This window comes from Procambarus clarkii, chromosome 4 (assembly GCF_040958095.1).
Source record: "Procambarus clarkii isolate CNS0578487 chromosome 4, FALCON_Pclarkii_2.0, whole genome shotgun sequence".
Classification (NCBI taxonomy): domain Eukaryota; kingdom Metazoa; phylum Arthropoda; class Malacostraca; order Decapoda; family Cambaridae; genus Procambarus; species Procambarus clarkii.
Window position 1 is genome coordinate 19,068,868 of NC_091153.1, and position 27,586 is coordinate 19,096,453.

Consider the following 27,586-nt stretch of genomic DNA (forward strand, 5'->3'; position numbering starts at 1 on the left):
AGTCAAGCATTGTATACATGTACACTTGCCCCCACGAAGGATGTAACCTTCAATCTAAGTACATAGGTATGACGTCGACCAAGACGACGAGGAGTTTGACCAGTCACCTTCAGTCTGGTGCCCCCAAGAATCACATGAGACAAGCCCATGACATCTCCCTAACAAGAGAAATGTTGAACAAAAATACCTGTAAAATAGACAAAACCCATTATGTAAGATAAAAATTCTTGAAGCAATTCACATAATATTAGAACAACCTACCATGAATACCCAAATCACGGAACTATTTACTCTACCCACCATGAGAGTAAGGACAAGACCGGAATATAACGATGCCAACACAGAAGATACTGCTCAACATAAGAGGCCTATTACACCTGATTAATCTTTGTAAGTGTTTCGTCCCCTATTTATCCCCTTGCCTTTTCCTTTATTCTACTTGTTTTATCATCTGACCCCTTACCGGTAAAAATTTAACAGGTTCTGTAACTTCTTTTCACCTGAGAATAAACCATGGAGGTTCGAAATGTTGTGCAAATGTATAAATAAGTGTAATACATTCTATAGTAATTCACTTTTTTTTCTTCGCCTTAAAATCACGAACATGAGTTTTGGAGCATGTATATATATATATATATATATATATATATATATATATATATATATATATATATATATATATATATATATATATATATATATATATATATATATATATATATATATATATATATATATATATATATAAATATATATATATATATATATATATATATATATATATATATATATATATATATATATATATATATATATATATATTAGTATATTTTGGTAGCAGTCTTTCCTGTAGACATATATTATTAAATATGACCGAAAAAGTAAGATTAATAATTCTAACACAAATTTTCTCAATCCTTCGTACATTTCTTTTCACTGTTGGTGGTAATTCAAAAATCAATTCTCCAAAATTCATTTTTATTTCTAGTCTGACGCGACACTTGAGCGCGTTTCGTAAAACTTATTACATTTTCAAAGACTTTAGTTACACATACACAACTGAATAGAACTTACACAATAAGTTCTGCTTGTAAGGTATCTTTGGTAGTGACCTTCTTTTGTGTCTCGAGGTCGAATATGTCGTCCAACAGAATTTCCAACTCCACTTTCTGGGCCATCTCACTCGGTCTGGACATAACGTGACAGTTTATGCCCAGATTTAGGAGGGTGACTTGGTCCTCAGTGAGGTTAATTCCTGCAAGGTTCAGGAAGCCATCTCTTGGTCGTGGAATTGCCATAGGTCCTCCATATAACGTTGTTAGTTTCTTGATAATCCTTGTTTCAGTGCTGAGGTGATGTCGGTCTGTGAGGATGTCTCCGATTACAAATCGAAGATGTGTAAGTTCTATTCAGTTGTGTATGTGTAACTAAAGTCTTTGAAAATGTAATAAGTTTTACGAAACGCGCTCAAGTGTCGCATCAGACTAAAAATAAAAATGAATTTTGGAGAATTGATTTTTGAATTACCACCAACAGTGAAAAGAAATGTACGAAAGATTGAGAAAATTCGTGTTAGAATTATTAATCTTACTTTTTCGGTCATATTTAATAATATATGTCTACAGGAAAGACTGCTACCAAAATATACTAATATTAAAACGCACGACCCAGCAGCAAGGAATCAAGCCTTCACGATAAAATATCGCCAGGATCTGATTCGTGATCAGATATACAAGGCAGAGAATGAAATCAAAGACAACAAAACGCAACTACTTCATGCTACGAACGTGTGGAGAAATAGCAACATCGACGAAAGTATCCGTACCTGCATTGAACAACACCTCGACATCCTCACAGACCGAGATCACCTCTGCACTGAAACAAGGATTATCAAGAAACTAACAACGTTATATGGAGGACCTATGGCAATTCCACGACCAAGAGATGGCTTCCTGAACCTTGCAGGAATTAACCTCACTGAGGACCAAGTCACTCTCCTAAATCTGGGCATAAACTGTCACGTTATGTCCAGACCGAGTGAGATGGCCCGGAAAGTGGAGTTGGAAATTCTGTTGGATGACATATTCGACCTCGAGACACAAAAGAAGGTCACTACCAAAGATACCTTACAAGCAGAACTTATTGCGGAAGGAGGAAAGAATCGAGGCAATTACAGAAGCACCATACTGTCCCCAGAGCTCAAAGCGGCAGCTAAAAGCCTTCGTGAGAACAAGGAGATAGTTGTCAGGAGAGGTGACAAGTCGCCAATATACGTCATTCTTAAAAAAGACGAATATCTGGCGAAAATGAACCTCATACTCTCTGACCCAACTAAATTCCAAAGGGTAACGAAGGACACTACAGCCGAATTGAAAGCAAAGGTCAACAAACTAATCGAAACTGTGAACGCCAAGAAATCAGGACTCCACCTGCCAAAGATTATTTGGAAATATAAACCTGGCTATGCGTATGGAAATGTCAAGACACACAAGCCTGGAAACCCACTTCGGCCAATCATTAGCCAGATACCCACACCCACGTACAGACTGGCGAAGCGACTCAACGGCCTGCTGACTCCTTATGTCCCTTGCGCCTTCAGCCTGAAGTCTCCAAAGGAATTTGTTGACTTACTGCGGGGCACAGGGGCCACAGGAATAAGAGCCTCGTTGGACGTAGAATCGCTGTTCACTAACGTACCTGTGGACGAGACAATCGGGATGATAGCCGACAGAGTGTATCGTGATCCAGCCTGTACTCCTCTTGACATACCAGAAAATATCCTGAGGAAACTACTCCAAGCTTGTACTAAAGAGGCACCCTTCTTGAGCCCGGATGGGCACATGTATAAGCAAGTAGATGGGGTCGCCATGGGTTCTCCCCTAGGTGTCCTGTTTGCAAACTTCTACATGGGTACCATCGAGCAAAAAGTCTTAGTCGACATGAACTTGAAACCGGCCATATACTACAGGTATGTTGATGACATTTTTACACAGGTACCTGATGTCAGACATCTGCAGGAGCTGAAGGAGGCATTTGAGCAGAGTTCCGTGCTGCGTTTCACTTACGAGATGGAAAAGGATGGGAAGCTGCCCTTTCTAGATGTAACAGTCATGGAAAAGAGCGGAGGTTTCCACACTGCAGTCTACACTAAGGAAACGAACATAGGAATGTGCCTAAATGCCAAAAGCGACTGCCCAGATAGGTACAAGAGGAGTGTTGTAAACGCATATGTCGACCGTGCTCTCAGCCACAGCTCAGAATGGAAGCAAGTCGACGAAGAACTCTGTAGGGTAAGGCAGGTCCTAGTCAACAACGGCTTCTCCAATGGTTTCGTCGAAGACATCATAAGAAGGAAAGTGAAACGCCATGCAACCTCTGAAGAGACAACTAACACAACACCTATACCCCCTATTAGACTATTTTACAGGAACTTCTTTTCCACAGCTCATAAAACGGAGGAAAGGGTCCTGAAAACTATTGTTAACAGAAACGTTATTCCTACAGACAAAAAACAGAGGATACAACTGACGATTTACTATAAAACCAGAAAAACGGCCAGCCTACTCATGAGAAACTCTCCAGACACAAAGCAGAACGCTTTAAAAGAGACCAACGTCGTCTATGCCTTCAAATGCCCTCTTGGAGACTGTAAGCTCCAAAAAAAAACAGTATATAGGCAAGACAACAACATCTCTTTCTAGGCGTTTAATGATGCATAAGCAACAGGGCTCCATTAAGGAACATATAATCTCTTCCCACAACCAAACCATCGCCAGAGAAATCCTAGTAAACAACACAGAAATCATCGATAGATACAGCGATAGCAGGCGGCTTGACGTTTGCGAGGCCCTACACATTAAGAAGTCAACACCAGCAATCAACAGCCAATTAATGCACAACAATATTCTACCCACCTCAAGACTCCACTCCAATATAGAAGCATCAAGAAATATGGACCAATAGGCTTTCTACAATCACTTCTATTCAATACCCATTGTTTCGTGTTCTGTCTTGTGTTGATGAAATTAATACCCTATCAATTACCACCTCACCCCATCCACCTCACTCAAATGTAGATATAAACAAATCGGAGATGTGTAAGTTCTATTCAGTTGTGTATGTGTAACTAAAGTCTTTGAAAATGTAATAAGTTTTACGAAACGCGCTCAAGTGTCGCGTCAGACTAGAAATAAAAATGAATTTTGGAGAATTGATTTTTGAATTACCACCAACAGTGAAAAGAAATGTACGAAAGATTGAGAAAATTCGTGTTAGAATTATTTTTCTTACCTTTTCGGTCATATTTAATAATATATATATATATATATATATATATATATATATATATATATATATATATATATATATATATATATATATATATATATATTTATATATATATATTTATATATATATATTTATATATATATATATATATTTTTATATATATATATATATATATTTATATATATATATATATATTTATATATATATATATATATATATATATATATATATATATATATATATATATATATATATATATATATATATATATATATATATATATATATATATGTCGTACCTAGTAGCCAGAACTCACTTTTCAGCCTACAATGCAAGGCCCAATTTGCCTAATAAGCCAAGTTTTCATGAATTAATATATTTTCTCTATTTTTTTTCTTATGAAATGATAAAGCAACCCATTTCATTATGTAAGAGGTCAATTTTTTTTTATTGGAGTTAAAATTAACGTAGATATATGACCGAACCTAACCAACCCTACCTAACCTAACTTAACCTATCTTTATAGGTTAGGTTAGGTTAGGTAGCCGAAAAGTTAGGTTAGGTTAGGTTAAGTAGGTTAGGTAGTCGAAAAACAATTATTTCATGTAAACTTGGCTTATGAGGCAAATCGGGCCTTGCATAGTATGCTGAGAAGCGCGTTCTGGCTACTAGGTACGAGATATATATGTATATATATATATATATATATATATATATATATATATATATATATATATATATATATATATATGTATATATATATATATGTATATATATATATATATATATATATATATATATATATGTATATATATATATATATGTATATATATATATATGTATATATATATATATATATATATATATATATATATATATATATATATATATATATATATGTATATATGTATATATGTATATATATATATATATATATATATATATATGTCGTACCTAGTAGCCAGAACGCACTTCTCGGCCTACTATGCAAGGCCCGATTTGCCTAATAAGCCAAGTTTTCCTGAATTATTATATTTTCTCAATTTTTTTTCTTATGAGATGATAAAGCTACCCATTTCATTATGTATGAGGTCAATATTTTTTTATTGGAGTTAAAATTAACGTAGATATATGACCAAACCTAACCAACCCTACTTAACCTAACCTAACCTACCTTTTTAGGTTAGGTTAGGTTAGGTAACCGAAAAAGTTAGGTTAGGTTTGGTTAGGTAGGTTAGGTAGTCGAAAAACAATTAATTCATGAAAACTTGGCTTATTAGGCAAATCGGGCCTTGCGTAGTAGGCAGAGAAGTGCGTTCTGGCTATTAGGTACGACATATATATATATATATATATATAACTGAAAACTCACACCCCAGAAGTGACTCGAACCCATACTCCCACAACTGGTATGTACAGGGACGCCTTAATCCGCTTGACCATCACGACCGGACATAAGGAAGTGATAGCCGAGGCTATATGAACCACTTCCCCGCCGGCACTCGGATGGTAATCTTGGGCATAGCATTTTATCAAATCACCTCATTCTTTGGGGCACACGTGAGGAACACAAATGCAAACAAGCCTGAATGGTCCCCAGGACTATATACAACTGAAAACTCACACCCCAGAAGTGACTCGAACCCATACTCCCACAACTGGTATGTACAGGGACGCCTTAATCCGCTTGACCATCACGACCGGACATAAGGAAGTGATAGCCGAGGCTATATGAACCACTTCGCCGCCGGCACTCGGATGGTAATCTTGGGCATAGCATTTTATCAAATCACCTCATTCTTTGGGGCACACGTGAGGAACACAAATGCAAACAAGCCTGAATGGTCCCCAGGACTATATACAACTGAAAACTCACACCCCAGAAGTGACTCGAACCCATACTCCCACAACTGGTATGTACAGGGACGCCTTAATCCGCTTGACCATCACGACCGGACATAAGGAAGTGATAGCCGAGGCTATATGAACCACTTCCCCGCCGGCACTCGGATGGTAATCTTGGGCATAGCATTTTATCAAATCACCTCATTCTTTGGGGCACACGTGAGGAACACAAATGCAAACAAGCCTGAATGGTCCCCAGGACTATATACAACTGAAAACTCACACCCCAGAAGTGACTCGAACCCATACTCCCACAACTGGTATGTACAGGGACGCCTTAATCCGCTTGACCATCACGACCGGACATAAGGAAGTGATAGCCGAGGCTATATGAACCACTTCCCCGCCGGCACTCGGATGGTAATCTTGGGCATAGCATTTTATCAAATCACCTCATTCACCAGAATGAGGTGAGATGGGCATAGCATTTTATCAAATCACCTCATTCACCAGAATGAGGTGATTTGATAAAATGCTATGCCCAAGATTACCATCCGAGTGCCGGCGGGGAAGTGGTTCATATAGCCTCGGCTATCACTTCCTTATGTCCGGTCGTGATGGTCAAGCGGATTAAGGCGTCCCTGTACATACCAGTTGTGGGAGTATGGGTTCGAGTCACTTCTGGGGTGTGAGTTTTCAGTTGTATATAGTCCTGGGGACCATTCAGGCTTGTTTGCATTTGTGTTCCTCACGTGTGCCCCAAAGAATGAGGTGATTTGATAAAATGCTATGCCCAAGATTACCATCCGAGTGCCGGCGGGGAAGTGGTTCATATAGCCTCGGCTATCACTTCCTTATGTCCGGTCGTGATGGTCAAGCGGATTAAGGCGTCCCTGTACATACCAGTTGTGGGAGTATGGGTTCGAGTCACTTCTGGGGTGTGAGTTTTCAGTTGTATATAGTCCTGGGGACCATTCAGGCTTGTTTGCATTTGTGTTCCTCACGTGTGCCCCAAAGAATGAGGTGATTTGATAAAATGCTATGCCCAAGATTACCATCCGAGTGCCGGCGGGGAAGTGGTTCATATAGCCTCGGCTATCACTTCCTTATGTCCGGTCGTGATGGTCAAGCGGATTAAGGCGTCCCTGTACATACCAGTTGTGGGAGTATGGGTTCGAGTCACTTCTGGGGTGTGAGTTTTCAGTTGTATATAGTCCTGGGGACCATTCAGGCTTGTTTGCATTTGTGTTCCTCACGTGTGCCCCAAAGAATGAGGTGATTTGATAAAATGCTATGCCCAAGATTACCATCCGAGTGCCGGCGGGGAAGTGGTTCATATAGCCTCGGCTATCACTTCCTTATGTCCGGTCGTGATGGTCAAGCGGATTAAGGCGTCCCTGTACATACCAGTTGTGGGAGTATGGGTTCGAGTCACTTCTGGGGTGTGAGTTTTCAGTTGTATATAGTCCTGGGGACCATTCAGGCTTGTTTGCATTTGTGTTCCTCACGTGTGCCCCAAAGAATGAGGTGATTTGATAAAATGCTATGCCCAAGATTACCATCCGAGTGCCGGCGGGGAAGTGGTTCATATAGCCTCGGCTATCACTTCCTTATGTCCGGTCGTGATGGTCAAGCGGATTAAGGCGTCCCTGTACATACCAGTTGTGGGAGTATGGGTTCGAGTCACTTCTGGGGTGTGAGTTTTCAGTTGTATATAGTCCTGGGGACCATTCAGGCTTGTTTGCATATATATATATATATATATATATATATATATATATATATATGTCGTACCTAGTAGCCAGAACGCACTTTTTGGCCTACTATGCAAGGCCCGATTTGCCTAATAAGCCAAGTTTTCATGAATTAATTGTTTTTCGACGACCTAACCTACCTAACCTAACCTAACCTAACTTTTTCGGCTACCTAACCTAACCTAACCTATAAAGATAGGTTAGGTTAGGTTAGGTAGGGTTGGTTAGGTTCGGTAATATATCTACGTTGATTTTAACTAAAATAAAAAAAAATTGACCTCATACATAATGAAACGGGTAGCTTTATCTTTTCATAAGAAAAAAATTAGAGAAAATATATTAATTCAGGAAAACTTGGCTTATTAGGCAAATTTGGCCTTGCATAGTAGGCTGACAAGTGCGTTCTGGCTACTAGGTACGACATATATATATATATATATATATATATATATATATATATATATATATGTCGTACCTAGTAGCCAGAACTCACTTTTCAGCCTACTATGCAAGGCCCGATTTGCCTAATAAGCCTAGTTTTCATGAATTAATTGTTTTTCGACTACCTAACCTACCTAACCTAACCTAACCTAACTTTTTCGGCTACCTAACCTAACCTAACCTATAAAGATAGGTTAGGTTAGATTAGGTAGGGTTGGTTAGGTTCGGTCATATATCTACGTTAATTTTAACTCAAATAAAAAAAAATGACCTCATACATAATGAAATGGCTAGCTTTATCATTTCATCAGAAAAAATTTAGAGAAAATATATTAATTCAGGAAAACTTGGCTTATTAGGCAAATCAGGCCTTGCATAATAGGCTGAGAAGTGAGTTCTGGCTACTAGGTACGACATATATATATATATATATATATATATATATGTCGTACCTAGTAGCCAGAACTCACTTTTTGGCCTACTATTCAAGGCCCGATTTGCCTAATAAGCCAAGTTTTCATGAATTAATTGTTTTTCGACTACCTAACCCACCTAACCTAACCTAACCTAACTTTTTCGGCTACCTAACCAAACCTAACCTATAAAGATAGGTTAGGTTAGGTTAGGTAGGGTTGGTTAGGTTCGGTCATATATCAACGTTAATTTTAACTCCAATAAAAAAAAATTGACCTCATACATAATGAAATGGGTAGCTTTATCATTTCATAAGAAAAAAATTAGAAAAAATATATTAATTCAGGAAAACTTGGCTTATTAGGCAAATCGGGCCTTGAATAGTAGGCCAAAAAGTGAGTTCTGGCTACTAGGTACGACATATATATATGTCGTACCTAATAGCCAGAACTCACTCCTCAGCCTACTATGCAAGGCCCGATTTGCCTAATAAGCCAAGTTTTCCTGAATTAATATATTTTTTCTAATTTTTTTCTTATGAAAAAATTATTATATATATATATATATATATATATATATATATATATATATATATATATATATATATATATATATATATATATATATATATATATATACATATATATATATACATATATATATATATATATATATACATATATATATATATATATATATATATACATATATATATATATATATATATATATATATATATATATATATATATATATATATATATATATATATATATATATATATATATATATATATATATATATATATATATATATATATATATATATATATGTTGTGTTGGTGCATACGGTGAAGCAAACACCAATTCATATATACAGGAATTTAAAATAAACTTATATGTCATCATCCATATGTCTGTAGTTACCTGTAAATCATTTGCCACCGCCGGGCTCTACAAGAACAATAAAGATATTGTTAATGCTTGAGGGCAGGTAAAATATTGTGTTATTTGTCCTTATTACTGCTGCCGTCAAGCTTGTGTTTGAGTGATATCACGGGCGTCACTCATGCATCTTCACGGGCGTCACTCTCGCACTGTCACGCGCAGCCACTAGTGCATATATCGCGACGCGACACAACGTCACTCACATTGCGTACCATACCGTTCCGTTGGTGCCACAACTGCTGTTGCATCTGCTTCAGTTGCGTCTGCTTCAGTGTCTGCTGCTCTTGGATCTGTTCAAAAGCAATTACAATATTGTTTTCGAATGTTTCATCTGCATTTTTATTTTTTGTTGCTGTTAATATATATATATATTAACAGCAACAATCACTAAATCATATGAAAGAAATTGTTCATTATATTACTTGCAATTTGCAGCTTGTAAAAATACTGCATTCTTCGGAAGCTTTAACCATTAAGGCTAAGAGGAAGATTACTAATTATTTCAGAAACAGCGGATGACCATGGGCGGCTGTGCTTGGGTCCTGGCGTTGCTGGTGCTGATTGCGGACGCTCATGAAACAAAAGTGCGTGTGGGAGCGGTGACCGAGTGTGTCTCCGAGTACTGGAGTCCCCAACAACACACGTACTCTGCAGATTCTGAGCTGATCTGTGCTCAAATATGCAATACGAAGCGAGCCCTCGAGTACACATATACCGGTAAGTGAAATATTCAATTAGGCCCCCATAATGGGGCCTGACAGCTGAGTGTACAGTGCTCGGGATTCGTAGTCATGAGATTCTGGACTCGATCCCCGGTCTATGTGTGTTTACCTCTCACTTGCATGTTTAGACAAGTAATATATATATATATATATATATATATATATATATATATATATATATATATATATATATATATATATATATATATATATCGTACCTAGTAGCCAGAACGCACTTCTCTGCCTACTATGCAAGGCCCGATTTGCCTAATAAGCCAAGTTTTCATGAATTAATTATTTTTCGACTACCTAACCTACCTAACCTAACCTAACCTAACTTTTTCGGCTACCTAACCTAACCTAACCTATAAAGATAGGTTAGGTTAGGTAGGGTTGGTTAGGTTCGGTCATATATCTACGTTACTTTTAAATCCAATAAAAAAATTGACCTCATACATAATGAAATGGGTAGCTTTATCATTTCATAAGAAAAAAATTAGAGAAAATATATTAATTCAGGAAAACTTGGCTTAGTAGGCAAATCGGGCCTTGCATAGTAGGCCGAGAAGTGCGTTCTGGCTACTAGGTACGACATATATATATATATATATATATATATATATATATATATATATATATATTGTGACGGAGTTCCCCCCCTTATAATTCTCCCACGCCTGCAGTAAGAGTCATGTCTGCTTTTCCCAAGCGTTCTCTAAGTTGCAGGCTACAATTTGATATATGGGAGAGAGTGAAGTGTTCTCGGAGAGCCGAGAAATTTGTGAAATAGTAATATTTTGGCCTGTGGTTTAGGCCCTTTAGGGAGCCAAGATGGCGCTGGCCTCTCTGATCTCCCGCCAAAACCGTGTGACGTCAGTGGCACCGGATTGGTCACCGACAGCAATGTGGCACTGGGAGCCAATGAAAACCTCCCGTGGCGAAAGTGACGTCACGAAGGAAGGGGGTCCGGCCAGCGCGCCGGGCTGGCGCCAGCAGTCAGACACGACACGTCATAGAGGTCGGACGTGCGACGAGTGGTCCTGTCTGTCGGACAGCTGTTTCCCACTACCGTGGATTTACGCGTCATCGGAAGTTCGCCAGTACTCTGAGAAGTCTTCCCTAGTTCATGTGTTGAACCAGAAGAGGGAATTGACGGTTATTTGAGCAACAAGTGCTCCAGTCAGGTACTGTGCCAGTAGCAGTGAAGCCGTGCAGGGACGTATATTGACGTCTGTGGCAATTCACCAGTTTGTGACAGCGTAGTGGCTGACAGAGCCACTGGGTAGCTGAGGAAGAGAGGACTATTTGGGGAAACCGGACGACTGTAGCTGAGACGTAGGCGACAGCCGTTGCTGGGAGAAGACGACGGCCAGGAGACCGACTCCAACCTTCAAGAAGTCAAGGAGGAGGACGGACCTGCAGTGAGGAGGCACGGAGACGACGCGCTAAACGGTGGGACGACGAGAGGCTCTGGTAGGACACGACGACGTGTAGTGTGGGGGCGTTCCCGACACGAGGACCAGGAGCTACATCTCGACTCTCATCGGAGGATAGGGTGAAGTAGGTGGTTCTAGTTCCCTCCCCATTCCCCTTTAGTGAGCTATATTATTTGGCGATATTATCTAGCCTGAAGATTTTATATGTCGTGAGCAAGTCTCACCTATGTCACGGTAAAGCACCAGGGTGCTAGACAGTACTATCAAGAGTACTTGTATTATTTATGTTGATTATTGGTGTGTACAGGCACCAGGAACCAGTGATAAATTTACTGTGTTGTGTATATCTTTCTATAGATTTTGATATGAACATATAGTGGTAAATTATATATAAGATTATGCCAGTATGTGGAGGTTAGGCTATGTGCCCAGAAACTTTATTTTCCATGTATTGATGATTGATTTATATACCATATATATGTCTATGTTCATTCAGTGAATAATCATTTGTGAGTACAGTGAATTATTGCGTTATCGCCAACGAGAGAAAGTACTGAAAACTCCCGTGCTAATATTTCATAATATATTGTTGAGTGAAGAACAATGTGAAGCCATTACAGTGAATCATTGTAGAATTGATTGTAGAAAAGACTGTTTGAGCCTGAGTACAGTGCAACCGAGTAATCCGGTTTATTTAGCCAATATCGAGTGTGCGAGTTTCTAGTAATATTGGAGAATTTAACGAAACAGCGAATCTAGAAAACAAGCAAATTTCGCGCGGAGAGGCCATTGCAATCAGCTGTTCTTGACACTTGATGAGGAGGGGAGAGTGTTGCCCTCTTGCGGTCGCATAATATCCGTGGGAATTACCGGCCGAGTCAGGATCAGTTGATTTATCGATTATTGTGTGGCCTTGTGACATCTTTCATACATTTTAAGTAAAATACAAAACTATCTTAGTGTTTTTATCATTCCCTCCATTGATCTTGTGGCTATATTATACTGCTAAACATAGAGTGATAACAATAAGTACCTGCCTGATTCCTGATCTTTGAGTGTGACCTTGCCAAGGCTACCACTGAATACACCAGTCCACTGAGGGTGTTACTGGCCACCTTAAACACCAGTTGGCGATCTTGTGTTTAACCGTAGAGCCCTATTGTTGGGGAGGGCACACGACAGTCGAGGTGAACGAGTCGTGTTCTCACTCTTTCTTAATAAGAGGCCGTTAAGATTGACTGGGAGACTCTCCTGGCGTGCAGTGGCGCCGTGAGGATCGAGGGAAGACCCGCAGGGCTACGGTGAGTTACCTTGAGCGTAACCATTGCTCACCCCAGAGTAAGGGTAGAGAATAATAGAGAGGTGAAAACCCCAACATTGGCGACCTCGCCAGGATTAGGATCGGAGTAAAGGTTGCAGTGGTACTTGGCAGTGGTGTTAGAGATCAGGTGAAGGTTATCACTCGTAGCACAAGATGGAGGATGATAAAGTAGCGAGGTTTATTGACTCTAGAGACGAACAGGTGCTGGAAGAGTGCACCAAGGCACAGTTACAGGCTATAGCGGATCATTTTGGAATAAAGCTGAAATCTGCCCGAGTTGGTGAAAGAAGACTAGAGATAATGGCTCAGCTCAAGGCTCGAGACGAAGCTTTGGGGGAGGAACGGCCCCAAACACCTGCCAGTGAGGGTGAACACCTGAGTATTGGTGGAAGCAGCAGGGGATCCAGCGGCAGCAGGCACAGCATTAAGCTGGAAATAATGAAGCTGCAGCTAGAGGCACAGCAGCGCAAAGAAGAACGAGAAGCAGAAGCGCAGCTGAGGAGAGAAGAAGCACAGCTGCGCAAAGAAGAACAGGAGCGAGAAGCACAGATGAAGCGTGAGGAGCGAGAAGCACAGCTGCGCCGGGAAGAACAGGAGCGAGAAGCACAGCTGCGCCGGGAAGAACAGGAGCGAGAAGCACAGATGAAGCGTGAGGAGCGAGAAGCACAGATGAGGCGTGAGGAGCGAGAAGCACAGATGCAGCGTGAGGAACGAGAAGCACAGCTGCGCCGGGAAGAACGAGAGCAAGAAGTTAGGCTGAGACAAATGGAAATAGAAGCCAACCAGGAGGTAGAGCTGAAGCGAGCTGAACTGGGACTAGGTGCCCCTGCCCCGCCACAGGAAGACCGACGAGTGAGGGAACGAGACCTGCCGGTCTTTGTGCCTAGTGAAGCCGAAAGTTTCTTCGATCACTTTGAGAGAGTTGCTGCTATGAAGAGGTGGCCGAGGGCGGAGTGGGCGGAGTTGGTCCAAGGAAGGCTCACAGGGGAAGCTCGCCAAGCCTTCACTATGCTCGACTTCCAAGAATGCACTAACTACGATGCGGTAAAACGAGCTGTGCTCCGTTCCTTTAAACTCACGCCAGAGTGTTACCGGAAGAGGTTTAGAGAATGTACCCGGTCACCAGGAAAATCGTATGCGGAGACGGCGAGGGACATGGAAAGAAAGTTCCTTAAGTGGATGGACTCTGAAGAAGCGGGGTCGGCCGAAGAAATCAAGGAACTAATGGTCATGGAAAAGTTTATGTCCGTGCTCCCTCCTGAGATCAGGATGAGGGTAAAGGAGGCGGACATAAAGGACCTGAGGGCCGCAGCCGACCGGGCCGACATGCTAGAAGAAGCCCTACGCCCACGCCGAGAGGGACAGAACCGACCACCCGCATACGTCGGAAACGATCGGAGTTATAGAAGGACGGATGGATGGAGGACAGGAACGAGTTCTCCCAAGTCCCATTTCTCGAGTTGGAACACCCGAGGATCAAAAGGTGTTGTAGAACCGATAGGGGAGAACCAAGCTGAGAGCTCGGGAACTATTACTGCAGGGAAAGAAACGACAAGTGAGGCGGGAAAGACACAGGGTGTGACGGTCTCTGGAGGCAGTGCTAAGGCGAGCGGTGGCGGATGGTCTCCGCCGAGGGGCCGCTGCTACAACTGCGGAATATTCGGACACGTCGCGCGGGAATGCAGACGCCCTAAGCAACGGGGACACGTTGCTTTAGTGATGTTCGAGGACCAGAGGGCCGAGGGAGTGCGGGATGAACCCGTGCTGAATGGGGAGAAGAAAGTTCACCCATTCATGTGTCAAGGAACCGTAAGGATGGGGGTCGCAGACCCCATCCCAGTGAAGATGCTAAGAGACACCGGGGCTGACTTTACCCTGGTAAGTGAAACCCTGTTCCCCGAGGGTTACGAAAGTACCAGTGTGGGGGTGGCTAGTGTGGCCACTGTGGGAGGCCCAGTGAGGATGCCCCTACACCAGGTAACTTTAAAATCCGAATATGGCTGCCAGACCCTAGAGGTGGGAGTCTGTACATCAATGCCCAAGATGGAGGCGCAGGTCATCTTGGGGAATGACGCGTGTGGAGGGTATGTCCTTCCGCATCTCGTGAAAGGCGAAGAGTGCCCAGAACAACACGAGGAGACAGGCGAAGATTTGAACGCCTGTGGGGACGAGAAGGGAATCGCACCGGTGGCGATACCAGTTTGTACTGTGACACCGAGACAACGCGAAGAACCAGGAGGGTGTGGATCTGATGGGGCTGAGGAGTCGACTGACAGCCTGGGAACAGATCACCTCTGCGTAGGACCCAGAGAACGAGTGGAGGGCGCGAGTAGCCCGAATGGTGAGTTGCAGGTGACACTCACTGGTTCTCTAGGGGTAAACCGCACTCGTCTCGGAGAGTTACAGCAGGAGGAGTTCCCCAAATTGGTTAGTAAGGCCGAAGGAGGACGTGTGGGTCCTGAGAAGGCTTACTTTCCATTTATCTATATTATATATGCCATGCTATCCATGCTGAGGGAACGATGGACGCAGGGAGCAACCGTGGGAACGGTGAATAAATATGTCCAGAAGTTCAGAGAACGTCTCACTCGAGCGAAGAAACTGGCTAGGAAACTCCTGAAGAAGGCGCAACGTAATATGTCGGAGTGGTACGACAGGAGAGCTGCGCAGAGGAATTTTCAGGCCGGATCCAAAGTAATGGTTGTGCTGCCCGGTAGAGGTAGAGTGACCAGGTCGCGGTTCAAGGGACCATACCGAGTGCTGCGACGGTTGGGTCCAGTGTCGTACGAGATTGGGAAGTCGGATGGACCCCGAAAGAAACAGGTGTGTCACGCAGACCGCCTAAGACCTTTCTTCAATGTGGAAGGAAGAGCCGCCAAGCAGGATGGAACGGATACCCGAGAAACCCAGCGGAAGACGGGTCTGAGTGTACTGAGGGACCGAGAACTCCCGGAGGAGGAAAGTAAGTGGTCCAGGGCGAACGGCACCAGTCTCACCCGCACTGAGAGTCTGACAAGGATCAAGGTCAAACACATCAAGGGGAAGGACAACGTAGTAGCGGATGCCCTATCCCGCATACACTAAACAGACATGACTCTTATTTTAAGGGGAGGGGTATGTGACGGAGTTCCCCCCCTTATAATTCTCCCACGCCTGCAGTAAGAGTCATGTCTGCTTTTCCCAAGCGTTCTCTAAGTTGCAGGCTACAATTTGATATATGGGAGAGAGTGAAGTGTTCTCGGAGAGCCGAGAAATTTGTGAAATAGTAATATTTTGGCCTGTGGTTTAGGCCCTTTAGGGAGCCAAGATGGCGCTGGCCTCTCTGATCTCCCGCCAAAACCGTGTGACGTCAGTGGCACCGGATTGGTCACCGACAGCAATGTGGCACTGGGAGCCAATGAAAACCTCCCGTGGCGAAAGTGACGTCACGAAGGAAGGGGGTCCGGCCAGCGCGCCGGGCTGGCGCCAGCAGTCAGACACGACACGTCATAGAGGTCGGACGTGCGACGAGTGGTCCTGTCTGTCGGACAGCTGTTTCCCACTACCGTGGATTTACGCGTCATCGGAAGTTCGCCAGTACTCTGAGAAGTCTTCCCTAGTTCATGTGTTGAACCAGAAGAGGGAATTGACGGTTATTTGAGCAACAAGTGCTCCAGTCAGGTACTGTGCCAGTAGCAGTGAAGCCGTGCAGGGACGTATATTGACGTCTGTGGCAATTCACCAGTTTGTGACAGCGTAGTGGCTGACAGAGCCACTGGGTAGCTGAGGAAGAGAGGACTATTTGGGGAAACCGGACGACTGTAGCTGAGACGTAGGCGACAGCCGTTGCTGGGAGAAGACGACGGCCAGGAGACCGACTCCAACCTTCAAGAAGTCAAGGAGGAGGACGGACCTGCAGTGAGGAGGCACGGAGACGACGCGCTAAACGGTGGGACGACGAGAGGCTCTGGTAGGACACGACGACGTGTAGTGTGGGGGCGTTCCCGACACGAGGACCAGGAGCTACATCTCGACTCTCATCGGAGGATAGGGTGAAGTAGGTGGTTCTAGTTCCCTCCCCATTCCCCTTTAGTGAGCTATATTATTTGGCGATATTATCTAGCCTGAAGATTTTATATGTCGTGAGCAAGTCTCACCTATGTCACGGTAAAGCACCAGGGTGCTAGACAGTACTATCAAGAGTACTTGTATTATTTATGTTGATTATTGGTGTGTACAGGCACCAGGAACCAGTGATAAATTTACTGTGTTGTGTATATCTTTCTATAGATTTTGATATGAACATATAGTGGTAAATTATATATAAGATTATGCCAGTATGTGGAGGTTAGGCTATGTGCCCAGAAACTTTATTTTCCATGTATTGATGATTGATTTATATACCATATATATGTCTATGTTCATTCAGTGAATAATCATTTGTGAGTACAGTGAATTATTGCGTTATCGCCAACGAGAGAAAGTACTGAAAACTCCCGTGCTAATATTTCATAATATATTGTTGAGTGAAGAACAATGTGAAGCCATTACAGTGAATCATTGTAGAATTGATTGTAGAAAAGACTGTTTGAGCCTGAGTACAGTGCAACCGAGTAATCCGGTTTATTTAGCCAATATCGAGTGTGCGAGTTTCTAGTAATATTGGAGAATTTAACGAAACAGCGAATCTAGAAAACAAGCAAATTTCGCGCGGAGAGGCCATTGCAATCAGCTGTTCTTGACACTTGATGAGGAGGGGAGAGTGTTGCCCTCTTGCGGTCGCATAATATCCGTGGGAATTACCGGCCGAGTCAGGATCAGTTGATTTATCGATTATTGTGTGGCCTTGTGACATCTTTCATACATTTTAAGTAAAATACAAAACTATCTTAGTGTTTTTATCATTCCCTCCATTGATCTTGTGGCTATATTATACTGCTAAACATAGAGTGATAACAATAAGTACCTGCCTGATTCCTGATCTTTGAGTGTGACCTTGCCAAGGCTACCACTGAATACACCAGTCCACTGAGGGTGTTACTGGCCACCTTAAACACCAGTTGGCGATCTTGTGTTTAACCGTAGAGCCCTATTGTTGGGGAGGGCACACGACAGTCGAGGTGAACGAGTCGTGTTCTCACTCTTTCTTAATAAGAGGCCGTTAAGATTGACTGGGAGACTCTCCTGGCGTGCAGTGGCGCCGTGAGGATCGAGGGAAGACCCGCAGGGCTACGGTGAGTTACCTTGAGCGTAACCATTGCTCACCCCAGAGTAAGGGTAGAGAATAATAGAGAGGTGAAAACCCCAACAATATATATATATATATATATATATATATATATATATATATATATATATATATATATATATATATATATATATATATATATTGTCACGTGGAGGTGGTCCGGTCGGGGCTCTGCTAACCCTCAGCTGCTAGGGGCTCAAAGGCCCAAATACTCATCCCCTCCGACTCCCTGGATTCACCGGGGTCTCCTTGGTCACACGAGAGAGGACCAACAATGCCCACCTCCGCAGGTCTTTGCTTCCACCACAAAGGGGTGCCACTGATTCACCCTGGAAGCCCTTCAGTCAAACACGGGGAAACTGCTGTTAACAGTTCCGGCCTAGACCCGTGGGGGAGTGAAGGAAGACTCAGGCTTACGTTATAACTATAACCTCCCTGAGTCTTGCCTGCCAGACAAAAAAAAGGTTGCAGGAACTCCTTTCCCGCCTGTCTTCTCTATCTTCTTCTCAGCAAGGTCGCCAGCTGGGTTATTATATCTGCACCCCAGCAATGCAGTTCAGTGGGTGTATTATATATTGTTTGTAGCCAGAAGGTTGCTACTCCCATGGATCTGCTACTAGACTGTCGGCCCAGGGTACTCTCCCGGGAAGGTCTGTGTGGCTTTACCTCTCTGTAGCCACTACGTTAATAGTTTCCACCATTCAGGCACCGATACTGATCGGATGGCTAAGGGTACACTTTTATGTAAGTCTGTGCTATCTTTACCACCCTCCAGGCAATAAGAACTGCTATAGAGAACGTAGTGTTCCCTAGGTGGTACTACGATAACCTTCGTGTATGCTCATAGAGAAATATCATAAATGGAGGCACACTTAAACACAGTGATAAAATGTGCGAATTTACTGATGCAAATTACATGAACACACACACACAATCACAAGTAATACATGAATAAGGAAATATGGATACTAAGTCTGGAGATCGTCAGCCTCTTCTTCCACGACCTCCAACACTCCTTCAACTGGGCAGGAAGACAGGAGTCTCACACTCTCACAGGAGGGCCTCTTCACCACGTCGGCGCCTCTCCTTCACTGTCCTGCCATCCATACACAGTCCCCTCTGACAGTCCTGGACACAAGCTGCCTTGCAGCCTAGTATACTACTAAAGCATTAAAGTCCTGCTGCCACATACATAAGTAACTATTGTGGCCTAACTAGCCTACTCACACAAGGGGTAATGGGAGGGAAAATGATCTACCTTACATTCCTGGCTCACGACGCCTGTCCCTCGATGGTGTGAGGTTCCCACGCTTCCTTGGGTCGATCCTTGACGATCCAGGACGTTCCACAGGTCCTTAGGTATCGTGGAGCCTTCACGTCGTCGCCGTTCCAATCCCTGAGATTCAGCTGCCCCAATCCTGGTTCATCGATGGGCGCTGAGCTAATCACTATTTTTCCCACACTCGCCTCTCCCACAAGGCGTTGCTCCTTGTCCTAGGCACGGTGTCGTCCTTCCAAGATTCTCAGTGGATGTGACCCGGTCACAGCTAGGCCTGCCCGCCGCACCTTCCACACCTCACGTCCAGCGGCGCCGCCCCAGCGTCGTCGCCGACTATTTTCCAAGTTTGGCACTTCTCTGCTCAATGAACTTGGTTCCTTATTTGCTTCCCAGAAGCGCAGGGTCTCCAATAACTTATGGTGGGCTGCGATGGCTAGTCAATCCACTGAATAAGGCTTGTAGAGCCTCAAATCCTTGAGAGCAGACCGAGGCGCGTCCTGTCGCTTCCAAGGTCAGTTCAACTCTGACGTTGGCGCTGCCCGGGGCACTCGGTGACATCATGGCGGGCCCTGATTGGTCGCCCGCGACCCACGTCGGCCAATCCGCGATCGGCTAATGTCCCTTCCAAAAGGTCATATCTGCCGTAGGGGATACTCTTTCATTTTATATCAGGCCGCCAATTTCTCCTTATTTACAACTTATAATGTAACCTCCTTCCATTAACTGGCAGCCGGTCTGGTCGCCACATATATCATTAGACTCCCTGAACCTCAGAGAATCAGTAGGGAGAGCTGATATGACTCTTTAAGCCGACAAACGAAAGAAATAGGAGAGGACACCGTAACAATATATATATATATATATATATATATATATATATATATATATATATATATATATATATATATATATTAGTATATTTTGGTAGCAGTCTTTCCTGTAGCCATATATTATTAAATATGACCGAAAAAGTAAGATTAATAATTCTAATACGAATTTTCTCAATCTTTCGTACATTACGCTTCACTGTTGGAGGTAAATCAAAAATCACTTCTCCAAAATTCATTTTTATTTCTAGTCTGACGCGACACGGGCGCGTTTCGTAAAACTTATTACATTTTCAAAGACTTCACAAATACACAACTGATTAGAACGTATCTCTGATTTTATATCTACATTTGAGTGAGGTGGTAAGGGTGATGTGGCATTAACACAAGACAGAACAGGAGGGGATATTAATAGGGTATTAAAAGTATCAACACAAGACAGAACAGAAACAATGGGTATTGAATAGAAGTGTTTGTAGAAAGCCTATTGGTCCATATTTCTTGATGCTTCTATATTGGAGCGGAGTCTTGAGGTGGGTAGAATATAGTTGTGCAATAATTGGCTGTTGATTGCTGGTGTTGACTTCTTGATGTGTAGTGCCTCGCAAACGTCAAGCCGCCTGCTATCGCTGTATCTATCGATGATTTCTGTGTTGTTTACTAGGATTTCTCTGGCGATGGTTTGGCTATGGGAAGAGATTATATGTTCCTTAATGGAGCCCTGTTGCTTATGCATCGTTAAACGCCTAGAAAGAGATGTTGTTGTCTTGCCTATATACTGGGTTTTTTGGAGCTTACAGTCCCCAAGTGGGCATTTGAAGGCATAGACGACATTAGTCTCTTTTAAAGCGTTCTGTTTTGTGTCTGGAGAGTTTCTCATGAGTAGGCTGGCCGTTTTTCTGGTTTTATAGTAAATTGTCAGTTGTATCCTCTGATTTTTGTCTGTAGGGATAACGTTTCTATTAACAATATCTTTCAGGACCCTTTCCTCCGTTTTATGAGCTGTGGAAAAGAAGTTCCTGTAAAATAGTCTAATAGGGGGTATAGGTGTTGTGTTAGTTGTCTCTTCAGAGGTTGCATGGCTTTTCACTTTCCTTCTTATGATGTCTTCGATGAAACCATTGGAGAAGCCGTTATTGACTAGGACCTGCCTTACCCTACAGAGTTCTTCGTCGACTTGCTTCCATTCTGAGCTGTGGCTGAGAGCACGGTCGACGTATGCGTTAACAACACTCCTCTTGTACCTATCAGGGCAGTCGCTGTTGGCATTTTGGCACATTCCTATGTTTGTTTCCTTAGTGTAGACTGCAGTGTGGAAACCTCCGCCCTTTTCCATGACTGTTACATCTAGAAAAGGCAGCTTCCCATCCTTTTCCGTCTCGTAAGTGAAACGCAGCACGGAACTCTGCTCAAATGTCTCCTTCAGCTTCTGCAGATGTCTGACATCAGGTACCTGTGTAAAAATGTCGTCAACATACCTGCAGTATATGGCCGGTTTCAAGTTCATGTCGACTAAGACTTTTTGCTCGATGGTACCCATGTAGAAGTTTGCAAACAGGACACCTAGGGGAGAACCCATGGCGACCCCATCTACTTGCTTATACATGTGCCCATCCGGGCTCAAGAAGGGTGCCTCTTTAGTACAAGCTTGGAGTAGTTTCCTCAGAATACTTTCTGGCATGTCAAGAGGAGTACAGGCTGGATCACGATACACTCTGTCGGCTATCATTCCGATTGTCTCGTCCACAGGTACGTTGGTAAACAGCGATTCTACGTCCAACGAGGCTCTTATCCCTGTGGCCCGTGTGCCCCGCAGTAAGTCCACAAATTCCTTTGGAGACTTCAGGCTGAAGGCGCAAGGAACATAAGGAGTCAGCAGGCCGTTGAGTCGCTTCGCCAGTCTGTACGTGGGTGTGGGTATCTGGCTAATGATTGGCCGAAGTGGGTTTCCAGGCTTGTGCGTCTTGACATTTCCATATGCATATCCAGGTTTATATTCCCCAATGATCTTTGGCAGGTGGAGTCCGGATTTCTTGGCGTTTACAGTTTCGATCAGTTTGTTGACCTTTGCTTTTAATTCGGCTGTAGTGTCCTTCGTTACCCTTTGGAACTTAGTTTGGTCAGAGAGTATGATGTTCATTTTCGCCAGATATTCGTCTTTTTTAAGAATGACATATATTGGCGACTTGTCACCTCTCCTGACAACTATCTCCTTGTTCTCACGAAGGCTTTTAGCTGCCGCTTTAAGCTCGGGGGACAGTATGGTGCTTCTGTAGTTGCCTCGATTCTTTCCTCCTTCTGCAATAAGTTCTGCTTGTAAGGTATCTTTGGTAGTGACCTTCTTTTGTGTCTCGAGGTCGAATATGTCGTCCAACAGAATTTCCAACTCTACTTTCCGGGCCATTTCACTCGGTCTGGACATAACATGACAGTTTATGCCCAGATTTAGGAGAGTGACTTGGTCCTCAGTGAGGTTAATTCCTGCAAGGTTCAGGAAGCCATCTCTTGGTCGTGGAATTGCCATAGGTCCTCCATATAATGTTGTTAGTTTCTTGATAATCCTTGTTTCAGTGCTGAGGTGATGTTGGTCTGTGAGGATGTCGAGGTGTTGTTCAATGCGGGTACGGATAGTATGGTCGATGTTGCTATTTCTCCACTCGTTTGTAGCATGAAGTAGTTGCGTTTTGTTGTCTTTGATTTCATTCTCTGCCTTGTATATCTGATCACGAATCAGATCCTGGCGATATTTTATCGTGAAGGCTTGATTCCTTGCTGCTGGGTCGTGCACTTTAATATTAGTATATTTTGGTAGCAGTCTTTCCTGTAGACATATATTATTAAATATAACCGAAAAAGTAAGATTAATAATTCTAACACGAATTTTCTCAATCTTTCGTACATTACGCTTCACTGTTGGAGGTAAATCAAAAATCACTTCTCCAAAATTCATTTTTATTTCTAGTCTGACGCGACACGGGCGCGTTTCGTAAAACTTATTACATTTTCAAAGACTTCACAAATACACAACTGATTAGAACGTATCTCTGATTTTATATCTACATTTGAGTGAGGTGGTAAGGGTGATGTGGCATTAACACAAGACAGAACAGGAGGGGATATTAATAGGGTATTAAAAGTATCAACACAAGACAGAACAGAAACAATGGGTATTGAATAGAAGTGTTTGTAGAAAGCCTATTGGTCCATATTTCTTGATGCTTCTATATTGGAGCGGAGTCTTGAGGTGGGTAGAATATAGTTGTGCAATAATTGGCTGTTGATTGCTGGTGTTGACTTCTTGATGTGTAGTGCCTCGCAAACGTCAAGCCGCCTGCTATCGCTGTATCTATCGATGATTTCTGTGTTGTTTACTAGGATTTCTCTGGCGATGGTCTCTCTGGTTTTGTGTCTCTCCAGACACAAAACAGAACGCTTTAAAAGAGACTAATGTCGTCTATGGCTTCAAATGCCCACTTGGGGACTGTAAGCTCCAAAAAACCCAGTATATAGGCAAGACAACAACATCTCTTTCTAGGCGTTTAACGATGCATAAGCAACAGGGCTCCATTAAGGAACATATAATCTCTTCCCATAACCAAACCACCGCCAGAGAAATCCTAGTAAACAACACAGAAATCATCGATAGATACAGCGATAGCAGGCGGCTTGACGTTTGCGAGGCACTACACATCAAGAAGTCAACACCAGCAATCAACAGCCAATTATTGCACAACTATATTCTACCCACCTCAAGACTCCGCTCCAATATAGAAGCATCAAGAAATATGGACCAATAGGCTTTCTACAAACACTTCTATTCAATACCCATTGTTTCTGTTCTGTCTTGTGTTGATACTTTTAATACCCTATTAATATCCCCTCCTGTTCTGTCTTGTGTTAATGCCACATCACCCTTACCACCTCACTCAAATGTAGATATAAAATCAGAGATACGTTCTAATCAGTTGTGTATTTGTGAAGTCTTTGAAAATGTAATAAGTTTTACGAAACGCGCCCGTGTCGCGTCAGACTAGAAATAAAAATGAATTTTGGAGAAGTGATTTTTTATTTACCTCCAACAGTGAAGCGTAATGTACGAAAGATTGAGAAAATTCGTGTTAGAATTATTAATCTTACTTTTTCGGTCATATTTAATAATATATATATATATATATATATATATATATATATATATATATATATATATATATATATATATATATATATGCGAACAAGCCTGAATGGTCCCCAGGACAATATGCAACTGAAAACTCACACCCCAGAAGTGACTCGAACCCATACTGCCAGGAGCAACGCAACTGGTATGTACAAGACGCCTTAATCCACTTGACCATCACGACCGGACATAATGAGGTGATAGCCGAGGCTATTTGAACCACCCCACCGCCGGCACTCGGATAGTAATCTTGGGCATAGCATTTTACCAAATCACCTCATTCTTTGGGGCACACGTGAGGAACACAAATGCGAACAAGCCTGAATGGTCCCCAGGACAATATTCAACTGAAAACTCACACCCCAAAAGTGACTCGAACCCATACTGCCAGGAGCAACGCATCTGGTATGTACAAGACGCCTTAATCCACTTGACCATCACGACCGGACATAATGAGGTGATAGCCGAGGCTATTTGAACCACCCCACCGCCGGCACTCGGATAGTAATCTTGGGCATAGCATTTTACCAAATCACCTCATTCTTTGGGGCACACGTGAGGAACACAAATGCGAACAAGCCTGAATGGTCCCCAGGACAATATGCAACTGAAAACTCACACCCCAGAAGTGAATCGAACCCATACTGCCAGGAGCAACGCAACTGGTATGTACAAGACGCCTTAATCCACTTGACCATCACGACCGGACATAATGAGGTGATAGCCGAGGCTATTTGAACCACCCCACCGCCGGCACTCGGATAGTAATCTTGGGCATAGCATTTTACCAAATCACCTCATTCTTTGGGGCACACGTGAGGAACACAAATGCGAACAAGCCTGAATGATCCCCAGGACAATATGCAACTGAAAACTCACACCCCAGAAGTGACTCGAACCCATACTGCCAGGAGCAGTATTGTGTTCCTCACGTGTGCCCCAAAGAATGAGGTGATTTGGTAAAATGCTATGCCCAAGATTACTATCCGAGTGCCGGCGGTGGGGTGGTTCAAATAGCCTCGGCTATCACCTCATTATGTCCGGTCGTGATGGTCAAGTGGATTAAGGCGTCTTGTACATACCAGTTGCGTTGCTCCTGGCAGTATGGGTTCGAGTCACTTCTGGGGTGTGAGTTTTCAGTTGCATATTGTCCTGGGGACCATTCAGGCTTGTTCGCATATATATATATATATATATATATATATATATATATATATATATATATATATATATATATATATATATATATATATATATATATATATATATATATATATGTCGTACCTAGTAGCCAGAACGCACTTCTCAGCCTACTATGCAAGGCTCGATTTGCCTAACAAGCCAAGTTTTCATGAATTAATTGTTTTTCGACGACCTAACCTACCTAATCTAACCTAACCTAACTTTTTCGGCTACCTAACCTAACCTAACCTATAAAGATAGGTTAGGTTAGGTTAGGTAGGGTTGGTTAGGTTCGGTCATATATCTACGTTAATTTTAACTCCAATAAAAAAAAAATTTACCTCATACATAATGAAATGGGTAGCTTTATCATTTCATAAGAAAAAAAATTGAGAAAATATAATAATTCATGAAAACTTGGCTTATTAGGCAAATCGGGCCTTGCATAGTAGGCTGAGAAGTGAGTTCTGGCTACTAGGTACGACATATATATATATATATATATATATATATATATATATATATATATATATATATATATATATATATAGTTTGTGAGGGTACCACCTCTGGTGCCAATGTGGGGACCCATAGCCTCGGAGAAGAAAATAAAAAGTATTCAGAGGAGACCTTGTGGTTTCTCACTGAACACTAATATTATCTTCTCCTACCACCCCCATTCTTTTGTATGTACACATATATATTTACTTTATTTGAACTTTGTTACAAAAAAGGAGTTACATATGGGTTACAAAGATTGTTATCATAGGTTGTCGAGTTCCTCCAGCTCCTCAGATGGCGGGCAGGAACCCTGGATGCAGTGCGCATTTCCCCTCTGTATCGCCACACTGATGCGCTGGAAAAGAAAGCTTGCAGCTCTTGGGTCCCTTGTTGTTTCAATGAGCCTAGAACCCAGTTCCTTCAAAAAACTGGTAGCACTTTTATCTCAGGCGCCGAGTGTCTCAGAAGCAATGGGGACAAAATTGTAGTGGTGATCCAGTTCTCTATACTTACGGGATTTGGCTGCTTCCCTGTGGGTGGCAGCGCCATCTGGATGTGCAACACTGAGGTTAATGTAGGTGTTAGCCAGGGTTGATACGCACGTGTAGTCCCATACCAACTGCTTGCCATTCTTCCAGGGGTTCACTGTGATACCATCCGGTCGACCAATAAGAGCATCAGAGTTACCGGGCGTTAGGTAACGGGGCTCTCTTTCAGCTGGGCATCCAGCTGTGGTGAGGCTCCTTTTGATGATGTCGTTCCCTTCACTGTGCCTCGAGTGCCATCCCCCTGTGCTTTGGCAGAGTAGGCCATGGTGGCCGTACCTGTCAGCCACCACCTCGCCGCAAATACACCTATATCTGGTGTGGATTGGGGCAGCAAGGCGGAGGGCCACAGCAATTCGGAGGGCGTGTGGTGTGAGACGCGTGCCAGTTACCGACATTGGGGTTACTAACAGGAAATCCCCTGCATGTGGTGCTGCTACTGCTGTGAGGCGAGCAATGTCGTGTTGTGTTGTTGCAGCACCCAGGCACTCTGCAGCAACTTGGTCTACAATGGGGCCATCCCAGCTGGATTGCTTGTGGGCTTTTGGGGATGGTGGTTGAGGTGATTGGCCTGCACGAGAGGCCCACTCTGTGGCACAGCGTGTAAAATTGGGATCATGTACACCTGCCAGCTGATGTAAGTGGGCAGGTAGAATTTCCTTCACAAGGTCGTCGGATGCTG